Raw genomic sequence first — 20,729 nt, 5'->3', positions numbered from 1 at the left:
CAGTCAGGTATGTACTTTTGAACGGAACAACAAGAGAGGGTGTACGTGTGCAAAAAACCTGTATCCGCTTTTTACAGACTGAGTAATAAAACTTATATGTAGTAAATAAGTAGAATATAATCACTATTATTCTCTCTCATTTGTTTTTATAGTGTGATGTAACATAAGTCTCGTGGCATTATATGGAGTATCTCATAGATTTCCGTTCTCCCAGGACAAAGCGTCACGGTCGTTAAATAATAATGTTTTGGCAACGAACCAGTACATTTTCACTTTTGCCTTATTCACGCACATGTATTTTCTGTAAATAAATTTTACATATAACCAAAGTAATACCACGCTACTTTCGCAACTAACAAAGTTTGGCACAATATCGTGTAGCCTCGGGTGACTGTCAGCAATAAGTATTAAATATATTGCTTACTAAAGGATAGCCTGTCTGATGGCGACAGCAAATGTATGTACCTAAATAATATAGGTAATTATGTTGACATTCCATAACGATTACGACCTTATAACAATCCTGATGAAACTGTGTTATAAATAAAAATAACTCAAGGCATAAATATAAATTAAAATTCTACCTTCCCTTACAATTTCCAGATATAACATACTGACCAATGACCATACCTAATATTACCTAACGATTGCTGAACAGACGAATTTTTGATGATGTAGTAATTTCTTCAATCAAAGTTTGTCTGTGAATAAAAAGCATCACTAAACCTGGTAATTTAGCACAATATAACATACTAGCTGACCCGCGCAACTTCGCTTGCGTCACATAAGAGAGAATGGTGAAATTTTTCCCCGTTTTTGTAACATTTTTTACTCGTACTCTGCTCCTATTGGTCGTAGCGTGATGATATATAGCCTATAACCTTCCTCGATAAATGGGCTATCTAACACTGAAAGAATTTTTCAAATCGGATCAGTAGTTCCTGAGATTAGCGCGTTCAAACAAACAAACAAACAAACTCTTCAGCTTTATAATATTAGTATAGATAATAAATACATAGAGACGCAAATCTATTATTATTATTAATTATTAATTAATATTATAAAGCTGAAGAGTTTGTTTGTTTGTTTGAACGCGCTAATCTCAGTAACTAATGGTCCGATTTGAAAAATTCTTTCAGTGTTAGATAGTCCATTTATCGCGGAAGGTTATAGGCTATATATCATCACGCTACTACCAATAATAGGAGCAGAGTACCAGTGAAAAATGTTACAAAAACGGGGAAAATTTTTAACGCTTATGTAACGCAAGCGAAGTTGCGCGGGTCAGCTAGTATAAAATAAACACAATGAGATTAGTACATTTCCTCGCTGCAGTACATCACATCGAAATAATACTTACACAATCAGTTCATTTCAACTTTACCATGAGACATGTGTTCATAAAACGTGAGGTAACTAGATTCTTCCATTCCTTAAGATATAGGTAAGACACTCGATACGTATGAGTCAGATTTATACATAAAACGCCTAGACGAACCGATTTTGTCTAGCACTACTTTATACGACTATAAAACAGCTGATGCCAATATGGACGCCATAGGTTATGGCAAAAGTAATATAGTTTTATATCAATCAATAACGAGTCTTAAAATAAAATGGATAGACGTAAATATGATGAGACTGTTATGAGTTTCACACAGGGAGAAATGAGTCTGTCGGCATATTATTGGCACTGGTTTGACTATAAAATAAATATATCCTAGTCTAAAGAATAATCTAACGAGTCTTTTCATACGTAATCTATCTCTTAATCAGTAGCGCGATTCTATATTACTATCGACTGTTAACAACGGGCTAGCCATCGAGAGATATTGTACGAGAATCTTAACGGCGCTCACTAGAAAGTGAGCGTCTTATAATCTACCTTTGCAGTACATTTTAAATGTCAAAATCTCGATACTCGATAGTACCTAGAGTAAAAAATCATGCTAGAGTGTGTTAATTTCTGTTATACGATACTTATCCGTAACTCTGAATTCTTTAACCGACCCATTCATGTTTCCATGGCAACACCCAACAAGTGTTACAGAAAAGAACGAGAAAATTCGAGAAACGCGCTAAAATTACGCCCTCTGCAAAATCATTACGAAGGAAGAAATGTAGGTAAATTGTAGGGATACGGAAGGTAAAATTATGTGTGTATGTTGACTATTTTATTATTAATTAACATAATGTTACACTGGATTCCTGTGAAGGGTCATGTGTATCACCATTTCGCTAATCAAATTAACCCTAGTACCAAATAGAGTGTTCGTTTCTCATTTTATTTAAAAAATAAATTGTGCCCACAAATTATTCCTAAAACTTTATCAATAAGACTGCTCTGTGGTATGGGCGGTAATCTATATGACTGTTGATCACGAGGTCGTGAGTTCGATTCCCGGGTCGTGAACACTAGTATTCGTCTTTTTTAAGTTATATTAGAAAATATCTAACTGCAGCCCGGAGACTAGAAACGTGCCCGATATATGACAATAGGTTCGTACGCTATTACTTAGGACTTAAAAATGGCGAAACTTTTACTACTTACACCTTCGCGTAAAACAGGCATGTTGGCATGTAGAACTTTTTCAAATGTTTATGTTAGACCCAATGTTCTTCAATCAATAATCTCGCTTCTGCCTAATACAATAAAGAGGAAAATAATAATTAAAATCAACCAGTATTTAGAGGCATACCAAATTTAATTACCGCGCTGGCCACGGCTACCCTATAATGATTTCTGTTGGCTTATGAATTCGAAATGAATGCCAGGAATTAGAAGTGCGTTCACAAAGAAAATAATTAATGATTTTGTGAATTACTTAAATTGTATAGGCGTCTAATAATAATTATAGTTTTATTGATTTAAATATAAAGTAGAGATCGATACGTAATATATTATCATCAGTGTCATAGTGCTTTATTATTTTTCACTCGCATACATAGTTTGTTTACACGAGATCCATAAGGGATGATTGAAGAAAAAAAAAAGATCGGTCTTTGTAAACCTTATCAGAATCGGTTAAGCGGTTTAACCGAAAAAGTGTGACAGACAGACAGACTTTTACATTTATCATAAGAATAAGTATGAACAATAACACTGATGAATAATGTTCGCATAATAATTATATCAGGACCTTCATGATAATCCGTGGTTTAAATCATATTACGGTTATCATAAGTGTGTAATAAAAAGCGCAATAATAAACCGGGATTAGTATGAAAATTCTTATCTTGATGCATACTAAATTTAAAAATATCTTGTCATGTAGATTAGTCAAATCTGCATTAAAATTCATACATTGTTATATTGTTCTCATACTCCGCGAGAGTAAAAATACAATGTTGCACAAGTCACCAACGACTTTTGACTTAACCATTAGCATTGTTGTCGCTATTTGCATTGTAGTTCTAGTACACATGTACACAAAAATAGTTTTAGGAACGTATTCCACAGCGACACAAAGCCGTAGTTATTATGCAGTCATATATGATAGTTATCAATGATTGTTGTGATAAGTCGACACGCTATGGCACGGAGCGGTTGTGTTTACAGACGCGAGTTACAATAGCTATGTACTTGTGTTTAGTTATGTAGGTATAGAGGTGTTTTCAGGCGTCGTTCGTAGCTGCAAGCCAGTCGCGTCTCGCATGTCCTCGTGCCTCCACGCTCGACGCGCCGCCGATTGCCGCTACGCGCTACGACCGTAGCACGTCCCGACCCCTTGCAATACTAAATACCAACCCGTGCTAATCTACGAATAAAAAACCTCCCTGCATCGTTTAGGAATGTTTGAGTTAATTTACTGAAGTTTTAAAGTGAGTTTTCGTAAGTTGAAAACTAAGTGCGAACTGTATGTCATCATTCTAGTGATAAATGTTTGAGTCAATATAATTTCTTGTATTGGTTTTACAAGCATGTGATGATTGTGACCTGTTTGTGTTGAGTTTGTGTTGATACTTAAAACTTAGACAAAAGGTGAGTATCACTGTTCTTTAATTAAGAACTCTTTTATTCCTTAATGAGATTTCTCATTACTAAGAAATTCTTTCATACAGAAATTCATTGTGATAAATTAATTTAATTTACGCAGCCGTGCTGACATAAGATTACTCTATCTTCAAAGTAATAAATTACGAGCGTAATGTGATTATATTTATCCACGAAACATGTGTTCTTGACGTACGCATGTTTGGATCGAAAATTGGCATGATTCTACACTGCAGAAAATATTTTTATTCGTGGTAGAATTTATCGGAAATACCTATAGATCTATCGGATCATATTTCCTATACTACCTTGAGTAGTTTAATTGCGACAATTGTTAAAAGTGATTGCTGGCTATTTTTTAAAGGTCAGCTGATATGTGGCTGCATCTACATATATTTTGAAACGAATAAAATCCTAATGTATGCAGATTTTGTACCATAACATCAAGCATCCAACCTAGCAGTCTTATCCTTCCCAGATTTGTAATCAAAGTCCATACTACGAATCCTAACGATTCCTAGAAAATCGGTTTGATACCTCCAGAATTAATTTAAAAGTATGTTCCGGGAGATAGGAATTTCATATATCCATTTCCTTTCTCACAAAATGAGTGACAGCTTGTTATACAGATCCGACACCGCTCTCTGAAATTCCAAGTAATAGTTTATGAACTATATTGATTTCTGTTATAGATGACGAGTGATGTTAACGAATAGAAGTAGCCCTTCTACAATTGATAGGTATATCGCAAGATCAGTTTTCCCTGTAGTTTATAAACTAATTTCTATTTCTTAATTGTAAATTCTTAGATCTAAATTAGATCACTGTGTGGTAAACAAATATTGAAAAGAGAGTTTATGTATTGCATTGAAATTGGAATAACATTCTTAATACAAAATCTTAAAAATAATATCATTCAAATTTTGAGATTGGATGCCATATCAATTTATCTCATAAGAGCACGGTTGTTTTTTTTGTGGGCAATAGGAAAACGCCATCCATCAAACAGCGTGATAGGTTAATTTATATTATATACAAGGAACAAAATAATAGTGTTGTAAGGTTAAGACAAGGGCCTTGTTCCTAATCCTAAGATTTAAAAGAAGTTTTCTAAATAAAACAAATTGCCGAAAACGCTGTAAAAAATTGAGGTGATTCGAAAGTTTAATTAAGAGTTAAAACGCAATCACAAAAACCAGGACAACGTCTCACCTCTACTAATTCATTAGAGCCTTTATTAACAAAATTAATTAATCTTCTAACATTATTTTCTTCGAGAGAGTCATATAAGTTTTGACACTCAGATTTATGTAAACCAATCTAAAAGTTTGTGGAAGCACCTTTTCAATTGTAGGCTAAGTTATTTGATCGCTCGGAGATATTAATATCAAATATTGAACGCGATTACAGTTGTTCCGAAGTGCTTCTGTCTACAAATTCGTCGGATCAAGTGACAAATTGCTCTCTGTATAGGTTCTTGGTTTAGTAAACAAGAGGTGATCGACGTTTTGGAGCCAGAGGTTAGGACTAATAGGTTTATATAGAAAGGGGATGTACAGGGCAGCTGAAATGGGTTAGGTTAGAGGTCGATTGAACACGTATTAGTGTATTTCCATCTGCAACGTACAGGTTGCGGTAGGAAAGTTGTGAAGACTATTTCCGCTATCTTAACGTGTGCAGACGGTACACCAAACAAACGCTCTCTCTAGTATGAGTAGGTGTGTTCGATTTTCATTCTCTCCCCGACAATCTCAGGCTGCCGGATATTTGGCAACCTGAGTGAACAAACGGCCGTATGTAGGTAAAGGTATGCCAATAGCACTTACATAAATCATTGACAAATAAAAATGGAGTTAAAAAAGTTTATTAAATCTAGTGTGGGATAGTTGCTACATGACTGGTATCGATATAGTCAAATAAAAAAATCATACTTGTTTGTACGGAGAATTTCGGTAATACACAAACAAAAAAATAAAATATATAAGCGTTCCAATGAATAAACATCCGTGTTACTATACATTTTATTACTTTCGTTTAAGCGGATGGAACATATTTTTCGTTTATCTTTATTTTCAATCCAATGTTTCCGATGCAAAAGCAATTTACGTAATCGATCAAAAACATATTTTCATTCATAATCCAGCTTTAACTCTCGAGCATGTAAGAGCTATCAGTTTATTTTAGCGCAGTTCTTTCATTTTGTAAACGACATTGACAGTGAGATGGCGTCCTTAAAAAATCATCTAAGTGGTGATAATGTGCCATGCAGCGAGACGTAAAATATTACTGTCAGGCACTGCTTGTGAAATATCATTATGGTGCTCTTCTTTAGATCACTTTTCGCTTTATTGAATTGACCTTTAGAGTGCCACATAGCATAGAGATATTAGGTAAGTGAGAGCTCAGTAGTCGGTGGGAACAAAGTTTTCATATAGATATTTCTGTTTTAGACAAGCCCACACGGTGTAAAAATGAGTTGACTAGATAAAGTTATACGGTCTGGTGACGTTAGACGTATATTTCAACCTATACTTATTTACATAGTAATGTTTATTCACTAAACAGTAACTGAACGGCTTTTGTAGTACCACTGACGTAATTTGACGTTTAAGCTGAATCATCAAGATGTTGTTTATTGAAGGTAAATAAATTGCTCCAGAGATTTTATGATCATATAAATAACGCGATCACAATAACGTTACATGAAAGGAATCCGTGTTTTTGTGTTATCGCTGTATGAATTTAAGAAAGGCCTTGTGAATTGGGATCACGGACGTCATTTATTTTAAAGTGTTGGTTGCTAGAAGATAGGAGTAAAGAGGGCTATATGGGCCAAAATTGTTTTCGAAAAATGGCTATTATTTTCCAAGTAACGTCTAAAGTGCTCATGTTTCCTATCAATCCGTTTTAAGGGTATTTGCAATCGATAGAATACAAAGTGCTAGTTAAAGTTATTTGGCGCTTTCATTTTATTTTTTACTTTGAATTAAAAAGTTTGACCGGTATAAGGTTACATTACATCACGATTGTTAATTTCAATTTATTTGATATATCCCAACACAATAACTCAGCGAATATTATAAATATTTAATTGTGAGAAATTTTATCACCAAGGTGTTACGCACTTAAGTGAGTGTTATTTGCGGTATTTAAACTTTTTGTCATGCATTTCATTAAAATTCACTTAAATGGCGGTCGCCGCGGGCGTAAATTTAATTAATTGGACGTATGTTGCGAATATTTCGTAAAAAAAACCCTTTATATTTTAAGGTAAGCCAGCTGTCGACTGTGTTATTTTAGCAAAGCATAGTAACTCACTCCAGACGTTAATTTGCAAGGTAACACATCACGTCATGATGAAGGTCTGACAATGGGCTCCCTTGTGAACCAAATTGAGGTTGGAAAAAGTTTCCAACAACATTGTTGTTTTCCATCATATTGAATATACGTAATTACGTACCTACATCGTACCTTACTAGGTATTATTAAATTATTTACAATTCAATACTAACTTAACTTCCTCATTATTCATGTAAATTTTGGTGGCAAAAGTAAAAGCTTTTATTTTCACGAAAGTCTGTGAGGGAAAAATAATTAAATTATATTGCCTTTCACGATCCTTATCTACTGAAATGTACTTAGTTTGCGTACGTCTGAGTCTTGAAGATTAGACGAATTTACGCCTATATTGTTGTCCAAAGACATAAAGCGTTAAGTCTAATTTATTGATCAATTGTACGTTTTAAGGTCGCTTTACGAATACACGTGTCGTGGAATTGTCCTGAGTTCCCAATCTTCTACATTTCTCATAATGCTACCGAGAACTAGCTGAGATTTGCTTATAAATACCTACTTAGTAAAAGTTCGCTGACGAGAGACTCTCTCGCCTAGATGCCCAAGTCTGATTGCCAGAATGTTAGTCCCAAAATTTTCTATAGTTGCGTTATATTGAGATATTATTATAAAATAGTATGAAAGTGTGCGTTCTTATGAGGATAATAACTATAATTACTACTTTTTCAGTTATATAAACATATTAAAATTGTTATTTTCAGTTATAATAACTTCTTTTTCAGTCATGGTTTATGACATCTAAAAGGCAATATGTTCAAAAGGGATGTAAGTAAGACATTAAGTCTACTCTAGAGTGTTTTATTTGACTTATTTCTAGTAGTTTTCGGTAAAGAGTCGTAAATTTTGTTCAAAGTACCTCTGGGCTTTCGATAGACTATTTGACCTAAAAGTGTTAATTAATTAAGTATTGTAGAATAATTATTATCGGTTGGGGACATCGTGTCTAATGAATTTTAATGATCGCTTTAGGAGTGTTAATTTTAATAATTAGTCTGTAATAAATTATTGTAGAGGGAAATTAAGAATTGAAACAGAATATTCAAAACGTAGTCTAAATGCTTTTGTTAATACGTTTACGGTATTCTTTTTTTTATTTAATTCACATACATATGTAAATGATTATTAGTAGTCTCCACCCTGTATAAACTCTTTGATGTACTTTTCAGACAAAATGTAGGGCGTGAATAACCATGAAAAAGGTACGAAATCTTGGTCACGCTTTCCCCATTACGGGATAAGAAAAGCTTTCACGATAAAAACGTGAATATGTTTGTTCGTCGAGTTGTTTGGTACTACGTTGGGTACTAAAGTAACCAATTTCAAGATTGCAATGCTTACAAACAGCTACAAATTGCCAGCACGCTCTACAAATTTTATTTTCCTTTAATACCCGCCTATTTTTCTCAAATTGCGCGTTGTTAGGTTCTATTTGAATAAAATGTTATTTCCTGGAATATAAGAGGCCTCTGTGGCCGTGTGTTTGCAGTTTTTGAATAATGCGATAGAACATTATTCATAACTTTATTCAGATTTACGTTTATATGTAGGCTAGTCATAGGTTAGTGCAAACTTGTGAAGTTTATCTTAGTTAAGGATAAATTACAGACATTAATAGTCGCACGGGGTCTATTGAGGACTGTTGAAAACAAGGATAAAAACATGCGTAAAATAATACAAATAAAACAACGCGCTGTCATTTTATCACTTTGGTTTTCCTCAAATAACAAAACACGATAATAAACTTTAGTACAAGTACATTAGCGGACACCACACGTCTAATCAAATCGTAATAGCTTTACTCAACGTACAACCCGTAGTCATAGAACTTTATATGAGAAAATGTGTGTAAAGCGTAGCCGCACATAACACTAACACAAATATGTCACACGTAATTAATATGTATATTTATGCATAGTTAAGTGAGAGTTCGTACGGACGCAGATAGCAAAACTTTGAACGAAATAATGTTTGTAGTTGATGAACTAAGTTCAGGTTTCATATATTTTAATCTGTGTTAAAAGGAACATCAAAGTTGTTCAATCTGTTTTCAAGCTAAAATGGATACGTAATGCAATTAAGGTAGTAATGGTATTAATGGAATTAATTGGGGGTACATTAACGCACATCGTCATTAGATAAAGTGTTGGATACGACTAAAAGTGAAAACTCAATCTGAATACTGCTTCAGATTTTATTAGGGACCTTTTACTCAGATTGTTTTTTTAAATAAATTAAAAATGAAAGCTTGATGGTTTTTCGGCATTAGGTTTATATAAACGGCGTTGTTTTACTGTTACGGTATGCAAAAATTCAGGAAAAATTGTTCGCAAGTTGGATTTCTCCGTGATTCGGAGAGCACATAATACATGACTTGACTTTCGAATGAGGGAGATGGCTGTCAGTCTCATACATCTTGAACATTTATTTCCATATTCGATATTTTGAATGACGCAAGCGCAATCATTTGTATCGCATGGTGTTACATAATATGAAACATATAGGTACTGTTCAACATTATTTAAGAGAAATGGTATAGTCCTTTAGCAACCTAATCTAGCTATTATACTTATTAGTCTTTTCTAGCTGAAAGTGCTCGCAGAACATATTAAAACCAAACATTGTCACGTGCATTGTCTTACCGTCGAGATATTTAAATATGTGTTACAATATTAATTACATAATGAGCATGTGTTCTTTTTATGCAGATTGCCGTGACCTATGGAGCGACATTGATACCGATTACTTTCACCTCCATAAAAGGCACTTGACTAGTATTACTGCTTGTTCCATTTGTAAATGCTTTAGTGACAAGACTTAAAAGAGGTTTTAAGAGGCAAAGAAATTCAATTTTTACCTCAAGTCAACGTAAAATGCCACAATTAAAAAAGGGAATTAAGAAAAGGCTTGCCGTTAGAAGTTTATAACATAATTTGCTGTAATTTGATGACGCTTTTTATATGGCGCGTTGTTAATATTTTTTTAGTTTTATAAAGTCCTTTATAAGTCTGTGAACTATGTTTAGCGTTGAAAGAAGCTTTTTATTATTGCTACAAAGTCATTTATGTCCGTTGTTTGTATTGTAGGTATTTTACTCGTTTAAAACATTTTTATTCAATTTAAAGACCGGATATGACTCAATTTACATTAATGATTTACTTGTGATTATCATATTAAGCATATGATAAAGAGTAAAACTTCTATTACTTGTAACTTAGATATATAATGTTTCATGTGTTGCTAGTAGATAAATATGTGAAGATAATCTTGTTAACAAGATTCCCTAAAAACGCATTGTTTCAAAGGGACGTAGAACCTCAACTTTCCATATAACACCATCCGGTGTCAACATAAAGTTTACAAAACAAAGGGTGAACAAAGGTTAGCAACTTGTCACTGTCTGAATGAATAATTTATAATTTCACATCTCCCGATCTCGTAAAAATAAGCTATTTTATGTGAAACGACCCACCATCTTGCAACGGAGATTCAGAAAAAATGGCTTATCGGATCAATATGGAACTTTCGCTCTTATAAACCCTTTAAGGCAGATAATAACTGCCAGTCATCTTTAGGAGCGTAGAGTACTCTATATTCACTAGCATTTATTTCACAGTAAATCCTATTCGAGATGTCTTTGAAAACAAAATTCTTTGATTACATGAACACTATTTGGTTTGGATGACTGAATATCGTCGGCTAATACCCAAAAAAGTATTGTACACAGAATAAAAACTGTGATTTAGATCAAATTATGTAACGTCATATATATTTACGTTATAAAGGCCTTCGGAATATACATAGTTGTAAGTATCTAAGCTTTCAAAGAACTAGAACGGTCTTAAATTCTTAGAAAGCGTGTAATAAGGATATAAACCACGGTTATATACGTTTTAATTAAAAATAAGTAAAAGAGCCTGTTGTCTCTCGACTTCATAATATCAGAGGGAAGGTGCGCTGATTTTATATCTCCCAGGAAACAGCATGGCAGTTCTAGTACGGCCTTAGATTTATATTTTTATAAAAATAACGTTGTTTTGTTGTATTATGTTTCTAACAAAAGAGAGGTTCAGTTTTCTTTGAATTACATTATTTAGAATCATTCATGTTGAATACAAAAGTTTTGAGCGACTGAATAGTACTTTTGTATAATTATACTTACGGAAGTAGCTATGTAAAAATGTCATTGAATTAATAAAATAAAAGAATCTATTATTAGATTCCTAGTTATCTCGTGCTTGGGTTCCTAGATAATTAATGCGCTACAGCCACTAAGCTATTGTAATAGAAGCTGAATTTATGAAGCTTAGTCTAGCAACATAATCACGTATTTTATAACAAAGTATTACTAAACATCAAAGGGTAGTCAACGTTCTCCAATATCATTAGGTACACGGCTAAAGCACGGTTCTTTTGTACTAATATTCTATACTCACTCATACACAACTAAGCTACGTGTAAGCCTACATTCATTCTTGTAATTATATTTTCAACGTGTTCGTATGGTGGGCAAGAGGAATGGAACGTCATTTCCGTTTGTTTTCCTTTTATTCGCTCCGTCGATATTCACATGTCAGATAAAGGAGGTATGTAATTAACTATTTGCTTATTTATTACAAAGAATGATATGAGAACTAAGCTTCTTATTCACAAATCCGTAATAGCATTGAATGTTTTGTCTCTCCGTTTTAGCGTATAAGAATAGCGTACACAATTTTGGATCTGAAAGGTCGATGAACTACTTGAGACACTGTTATACAGTGGTATCGACAGCTTTATATTGAGAAATGATTGGAGATGATTCCTTTGCGATTAGACTCAGGGGTTATATACTGAGTTTTTTTACAGGTTATCCAAGGGAGTTTTATGGGAAAATGGTCCATTTAGTACCGTTGTATGAAGTTTTTGAAGTTATACGTTACAAATATATTCCGTTGCCCAGTGTTATTCCCCATTGCATCGTAATAAAAATAGTTTGAATCACCAAATGGACTACAGTCCAACGGTCAACGGTGATCATTTGTCTCTTTATGACTTTGTCAACTTAAATCCGATGGGAGTAAGCCGAAACAATAAATAGTCACTAAACCAGACAAGCGAATTTGTAAACACGGAAGTTGGAGTTGCAAAATGTTTTGAGAATAAATTTTAATTAATATTATTTTACCCTAAATTAATACTGGCCTGTCGTTTGTTATCGTCTTTCTGCCTTTTTTGTCCAAGAAACTCAATATAGGAACCAAGAACAATTTAACGCAATAATACCAAATAATTAATATGATAGATATAGAATGCTACCATGCCATAAGTTAATTTATTGTAACTCTAATTTGAATTACACAAATGGACTTTATGGGTATTTCAAAAGTATTCCAACTTTTAAAATTCCTATTGAGTCAATCCAGTCCCGAATCTAAAGTAATATTTGCTTAAAATAAAAGGTTCAACCGTTTAACGTTTTCGTGGAAACATTTAAAGCGTAATCCAGTTTGTAGAAGGCGAACTTTGCTTTTCGGGATCCGTTAAAACCTGTCACGAAACTTAGTACATTCCAGGTTTGTTGAGACTGAAGCACGGCAAATTAAACAACGCTTAGAGTGCTTTCACTGTAGGCCAACAACTAAGTAGAGAGCCTTGTGAGCAAGGTTTGTCGCTGGCGGGGGCTATTGAGATGCAGTTATTTATTACTAGCTTTTACCCACGACTTCGTCCGCCATTTTCCCTTAGGAATGTGTCATAATCCGGGGTAAAAAGTAGCCTATGTCCTTTCTCGGGTATCAAAATATCTCCATACCAAATTTCATGTAAATTGGTTCAGTAGTTTAGGCGTGATTGAGTAACAGACAGACAGAGTTACTTTCGCATTTATAATATTAGTATGGATAATCTAGATTATTCTTAGTAAATCGTTTATGCCAAGACTCTCTACTGTGTTAACGGACTATAGCACTCGAGCAACCTGCAGTCCTATTAACACGTTCGCTGCCCCTGATGCGTATGTGCGTTTTGTAGAACGCACATACGCGTCGCGGGCAGGGAACGTGTTAACGTGTATTATACAAGTTCTCGCGAACAGAGCTTGATTGTTCTCATAAAACAACCTTTATTCTCGCTACATATTTAACTAAGTTCCTGAAGATTTTACTATTGTCAACTCCGACAACTGACTTCTCTGTTTCCTGCTTTAAGGCATCAAGGCTTTATTCATAGCAATAATTTTATGCAGTAGGCAAGTGAATTAACGTTTATTTATGAAGAATGTGGTAAAGAACTTTTGTAATTAGTGTATTGGATATGAATGTTGTTTGTAAGGAAAACTTTATAATTCCACTATACCTAGGTAGGTAGTTTTTGTACAAAATGAAATACACAAATAAATAAATTTTGTTCATACTTTAATTTAATGAAATAAACAGTTCAATTAATTATAAGTAATCTGAATTACAATAAAACCATTTTTATACAATATACAAAAATTAAGCAGCTTATAATGTAAAAATAATTTAATTCTTACAACAAAGTTGTAATACTTTTAAAGCCTTCATAATTTTAAACTACTCATAAAAACTTGTCATGAAATATTCTGGTACAAGTTTAAACTAAGTATCTTTTTAACTATCGACCTTCTTATAAAGTGTTATAACTCGTTGTTCTCTACCGACTATCCTTTCTATTTGCGCGGAAAGTTGATTATACTGAATCAATTCGAATCACAACAGTTTCACTGTAAAAATCACGTGAATGTTGAATCGTACTTATTTGGAATCTAATTTATTAATACCATGAATGACCACAAATGTCTATTCTGACTATGTGTCTTCTGTAGGATTACATTTGATTGCCCGAAGGTAAACAGGTACATAAATAATTCAAATTGTATCGCGGAAAACGATTTACTCAAACTATTCAAAGTAAACCTTTAAAAACAAAATCTATTTTGTGCAGCCGATATGTGAGGTATATCGTAAAATAAAAATAGTAAAATTTTATGTTAGAATGGATAATGGAAACGCTATTTGTTTAGCCGAATGAGATTTATATAAAATATATATTGAAAGCGAAATGGGTTTGTTTTTGCTTCTTTCGAAAGAACGTGGAAGAAAATTACTTACACAAAAAGTTGTACGGTAACATTCCCTGTTATCATGTATGACTAGTTTTTCATGGACACTAAACTTCCTTCCTCTCTTAGATATTGCCTTTATCATGAAAATATTAATATCATAGTATAATAACATGCGAACAGGTGCTGTTTCGCAAATATGGAAATTTCCCAGGCACGTTTAAGTATGTAAGTGGGTTATAAGGCATTTTCACATAGCGTTACAATAAATGTGGGAGCGGACCGTAACGAGATTGGACCCCAATTAACTAACAAGCGAAGTTAAAGGAAATTTTTGCAAAAACTCAAATAAGTAAGCGGATACTAGCTTGGAAAACGATTATGTATTCAGAGTACGCGACGAATCGAAGCGAAATCCTGTTGCCAACACATTTTTATCTCTCTGGAATTTGGAATGTTTGAGGGTTTGTTATTGTTTGAACGGTCTTGCGGTTGCGACCACTGAGCGTGGTCTGCCGTAAAGTAACTTTGTGTGTGTTATTATCCATATTATGCGGTGTTAGATAAAATTATTTAACTAATATAATATAATAGACAAGTTGAATTAGCACAACCGAATTTATGAGGTGGATTTGTTATTTAATTAAATATTAAAGATTCTCATGCAAATTAAACAAAATACAAAAAAAATATCAATGTGAAAAACGTTCACGTAAATATTACTTATTAATGGTTACATTGACTTGGCAATGCATTGTTCTCCTTTTCATCAAATGATTCAGTACCTATATTTTTATTTTGCATTGCATTAAAATTCTTATTGCCTTAACTTGCAATTAATAATCGTCTTCATTATTCATATAATTTTTAATTGTAAATTTTTGTTTGTTCTATAGTGATTGTACGTTCTTATATGCTCTTATCTCATTGTATCTAATAATGGAAAAGGTAAATATTTAACATCGGATAAAACGAGCGGAACGAGTACGTGAGTGAAAATTATAGCTTCGTTCTTGACTTAAAAGGTAGTAAATTAGATTTTATATTGGGCAAGGGAATGCAACTTCATATGACCAATGCCAATAACCTACTGAATTTATGACAACGCCGAGACAAATATGTATTCGTCGATGCAATTTTTTTTTATTGAAATTGAAAATTCGATAGTGATATTTCCTTTTTTTTAGTAATTGGAATTTATACTACTCTTAAGAAAACTATTTTGAACTCTTGTACGGTCTGATGATTGTATTATTCAGTTAATGTGCTGTCACGTTCATTAAGCAAATGTCATAACTTTATCAATAATCAATTAAAAGTCTCAACCATCTTTTTGCTCACTACATTAACCCCCGGTTTCTGAGTACATTTAGCGGTAGTTTATCGGAGTTTTAACACTATTGAATAGATAAACTACCGCTAAATGTACCACAGAAACTGGGGGTGAGTCAGCTGCATTCGTTACGAGGTTCAGAACCGCATCTATTAACAAAATTAAAAATATTTTGATCCTGACATTTGCAGATTAGATAACGAAGTTCGGGTGTTCGTGCGTAATATCAGTTATCAAAGTGTGTTGTGGCCGATGAATGGAACCGTTCATATTTTATGTAAGCCAGACAAACAGGCGGCTCACTCGGCCCGATTACCTTGATTCACAAATATCGGGAACATTCAATGTTTATTAAATATTCACAATTTTATGACCCTTATTTTAGAATATTTTAGAATAACGTAGTTAGAAACAGTTACTTTTAGATAGTTTTGCTAATTCATAATCTAGTAGCCAGACGTTTAAAAACTTCTTAGAATACGTGCGTTTCGGTTTTCCTCATTTGAATTTACTCACAGTTATTATTTTTGTTTTATGTTTATATGTTTTACCTTGTGCGCTACACGGTATAATTAAACCTATCTAGATTATTTATTATGAAGTCTTAAAAACTATTTGCTCTAGATAATATACAACAATTCAATTTGTTGTTTCAAAGTTTGCTACGATTATACTACTACTATTAGAATAGGCACTTTGAAGCATCTTTATACAATATTTTTAATTGGACCCGTATTCTCTTCTAGATTTTTCATTCGTTATTTGTTCAAAATTTATATCATTATGTGCTGCAAAAGTATGTTCAAGATACGGGTACCTAAAGTGAGGATTGCTTAACAAGTTATTTAAGACTTAGATTTTCAAACTTTGCACTCTGTTTTCGTAGTTTCTTTGATCATTATATGAGAGTTCTAAGTAAACTTATAAAGTGATTACATTAAATCTTAAGTGAAGAGAATGAAAGAAATAAAGCCTACATGTCACATCTTAGTATAGCTTTTTAATAAATGTTTTTTTATTCAGCTGATAAAAACTGAAAGTTTGATTATAATAAAATTAACTTATTGTAGCTATGCAGAAAGTTACTTAGAATAGTTTTAATTATAGATTTTTTGAAGCTGATGATAGGAATTGTAAAGACGGTAAAATACAAAGTCCGTTCGACGTAAGCCCCTAAGCAATATGAATGGAGTTTTGGGCACAGCTGGGGCACTTAGTCGTATCTAACATACTTACGATGCACCGCTTAAAATCCAATTATATGATTAATTGAATAGATAATTATTTAATTCTGTATTATTCGAATAACAATAACAATAATTGCAGCTCCCTTAGAACAGTGCAGATTAATAGACTAACCTTTTCATGACAATAGCATCGTAATAGACTTATTATAAAATATAATCTGTTTAAGAATAAGCAAAAATCTTTCTCACTTAAAATGATAATAAAGAATCTAACCCACCTTTGCGAATAAAACACTGTAGAGCAACATTTGCCAGAGGCAATAAATTAAGACTAACACCACTAGGGGCCGTTTATAAGAGATATTAAATTAATTTCGTGAACAACAATAATAACGTTTAAATGAAAATTTGTTACTGTGCCCAATGACAAATGACGGATAAAGAAACGCAGGTTTCTTTGAATAAATCATACTAAATGCTATCTCTGACTTCACTTGGCCTGAATTTGTTTTTTATTTATTATAACTAAATACATAATTTTCGATAGAGTCGCTTGTTTGTATTAATTTATTATTTTGTAATTTCTGTAGCTCGATTCACAACTACTATCGACTACCGATAACCGACCTGTCATCGAGAAATTTTGTATGAAAATCTAATCAGCGCCTCTGACGGGTGTCGTAGGATACATTTTGGCAGTACATTCTAAATGTCAAAATTTCGATAGCTAGCCGGTTGTCGGTAGTCGATAGTGGTAGAGCTAGTTTATTAATTCATTTCTAATAGACCGTTCATTATCTCTTATTTATGTATTAATACAAGTGGTGTAGTGAGTTATAACATAGCTTATGTATAGCAGAACTAAGAAATAATTGCTGTTATCAACTTACAGTACAATTAAACTTAGTTCGTAAAGTTCTAACCAAAACTTGGCTATAGGTAATAGACACCTTAATAATAAAGTTGTGGGTACGAGATGCGTATTTTTTAATTTTTCAATAGAACCTAAGTTTTTAAACCCTACCTTTTGTATGTCAGACCAAAACGCATTAGGTACTTACTTCAAACTTTTTCATTTGTTGTTAAGTGAGACTTAAGTTAAATAAAAGTGAAAACATAAAAGTTTCGTAGTTATTTAAAGTCAAGATTAAGAACATTTTAATTTGCTAAAAGCACTTTCTAGGGCAAGTCTCATTAATACCAATTATATTAAACGTTGCACTTAAACGCTACTTATATAAATTTAACAGAGTAAAACATAATATTAAAGTCATAGATAAACTTATCATTAGATATTTTTATCTCATGTTATAATTGTGATTTATTTAAGATAATTTTAGTAACTGCATTATTTTCAGTTCGTAGAGATTTTAAGTGGTAATTTATTTTCATGATAAGCGTGGGTTCACTTTAACTTTGAATAATAAAACTGAATTTAAATTGTATCTCAGTTGACTGGGACTCTTTAGAAATTAAGCTAAGCTTACGTAGTTTAATATTATCTTGACAACTGCAGCTTAGAGGTAACTAAAATCTAATTAATTGAAGAAAATGAGTGCCTGAGACTTTATTTTATTAAATTTAGAGAGACTATACAAGAATTTAATAATAATGTCAATAAGAATATCTGCAGAACGAAAGTCTGTAAGAATGTTAATCGAAAATGTTGCGTGAAAGTCTGACCCGCGCCTCTAGTGGGCACCGTAGAAACTATTTGTACAGTACATTATAAAATGTCCAACTTGATACTCAATAATACTCGATAATACTGGCTGTCTGTACAGACGGTATTATCAAGTCGCGAATCATGACACGAATCGCGCTATTGAATGGATTTTGATGCAATTAGACAGTGTTGTTCTTTATGTAGAATACATACTACAAAGTTCATTAGCTATAGAAATACTAGTTTTTTTCCGTCATACCTAAAACTTTATCTGTATTTCTATAGGTTACGCGGACGGGGTCACGGAAAAGAATTAGTATACTAATATCATCAAAATTTGTACGAGCAATGTCGAATTATTCAAGTAACATAGAATTTTGCGAAGGATAAAATAATCTTTAATCTTTGTACAAAATAGGAACATAAATTACCAGCGCCGAAACGAACTGGCTATAAACTATCTATTGGTCTCTAGAATATTCTGTCACGGATGAATAGTGGGGTTCTTATTGTGTAGTTTAGCTACAAATATTTTTTTGTTACATAACAAATAGGTGACTGCGTAGACAGTCGTCTGGGCTGTTGTGTTTGTAATTGCTGATGGTTCATCGGGTTCGGTTTCCGGGCCGGGCAAAGTTTTCTATCCTTGGAATGTTTTCAATAAGAAGCCTAGAGTTAAGTATTGTGCTAGGTATATATGGTAATAGGTTCGCTTTCTGCTACATGGGATTTACATGTAATTGGTGTAACGTGGGTGTATTTTATACTCAGGCAACAAATTCGAATATTACAAGCGTGATGTTAAGAATAATAAGAATAATATGAAATATATAATAATAAGAAGTATAGCCATTGTGTAACAGTGAAGACGAAAGAAGTCTTTGAAAAAGGCTTATACGAAACGATATACCGCGCCTAACGATCATGACCACATAAGCTGGTTAAGTTGCATGGGGGCTTTTAACCGAGGGTCTTACAGTCCCACACAATTTATAACTAGTACTATGCAATTTTCCTTTATAAAATTGCTGATAGTTCGAAATATGTAGTAACATCGGACTTCAGAAATATCGGTACCTTTTACTTGAAGGAATGTATTAGGTCGGGGAAAAAGTTTTTTCGCATTATAGCATGTATGAACTTGTAATAAAATCTCTTTGGCTTAAGAATCAGAAATGAGTAGGTACACGGTTCATTAGGTTTCTTTCAGTAAGCTCGTGAGGTACCCAAATATCGACCTTTTTTGTCTACAGAAAAGATTTTACTACAAGTTCATACATACTATAATGCGAAAAGACTTTTTCCCCGACCTAATATTTTTGGATAGCTGCTCCGTCTTACAAGCAAACGTATCACCATTTAGATTTATTGACACAGGAACTTGTTGTTTTCTAATAATATAAGTATCACAATCCCATAGCGTTACAGATAATGCCCCTCGTAATGTTATTGAAAAAGATTTTTATCTGTTTAGGGTCTGTTTATCAATCTAACTCGCACGTCGTAGAAATAACATCGATTTAGCTGTAACTAACTAGTATATTCAAGGTGACTTTCATATTAAAATCACATTTAAAAAGTTTATAGATACGATTTACTTTAGAAGTTCGCTAAATTAGGACAATTAACGAAACTTTTTAAGTGATCAAAATACTGATTGATTAGTGAAATTCTGCTTTCATTACAACTTTGATAAATTGTTAAAAATCTGACTAAAACTCTAGCTACGGCAATTTTTAAGTGGACTTATTAAAAGTTCTATTAGTTCATACCTAAAGCTGGTATCGAAATACTCTGTATTTATTTGAAATCATATTTTCGTTAGTCATCTAGTTTTTATCTAATACTAAGAAGACAACTCTCGCACTAAGAATTGCTTGAGTCGCGGAGACTTTTACAAACATACAGACAACGGACACAAAGTACAACCAGACCCGAAACAATTATTTGTGGATCGAACAAATAATTATTCCGTGTGGGAATCGAAATCACGACCTCTCGACGCAATGGTAGCGTCGCGACCTAAACCTCTGCGACACAGAGGCAGAGAGTTATCATAAAGAAACAAAAGTTATGATGGTCTGAGGGTTTGCGGGGCGGTCCCACACCTGCTCCATGGGGATTGGGCTTTCGAC

At 33.1% G+C, this 20,729-nt stretch overlaps 1 protein-coding gene across 1 annotated transcript in view; it reads left to right on the top strand.

Moving 5' to 3' along the window:
* The first annotated feature begins 3,657 nt into the window (after positions 1–3,657).
* Positions 3,658–20,729, top strand: part of LOC142972919 (uncharacterized) — a 115,475-nt gene continuing 98,403 nt past the window's right edge. The window contains exon 1 of the mRNA XM_076114369.1: positions 3,658–3,982. The gene's annotated coding sequence lies outside the window, so the exon portion shown is untranslated. The remainder of the gene's footprint in view (positions 3,983–20,729) is intronic.

Source organism: Anticarsia gemmatalis, chromosome 5 (assembly GCF_050436995.1).
Source record: "Anticarsia gemmatalis isolate Benzon Research Colony breed Stoneville strain chromosome 5, ilAntGemm2 primary, whole genome shotgun sequence".
Classification (NCBI taxonomy): Eukaryota; Metazoa; Arthropoda; class Insecta; order Lepidoptera; family Erebidae; genus Anticarsia; species Anticarsia gemmatalis.
This window is presented reverse-complemented; position numbering and strand designations above follow the sequence as displayed.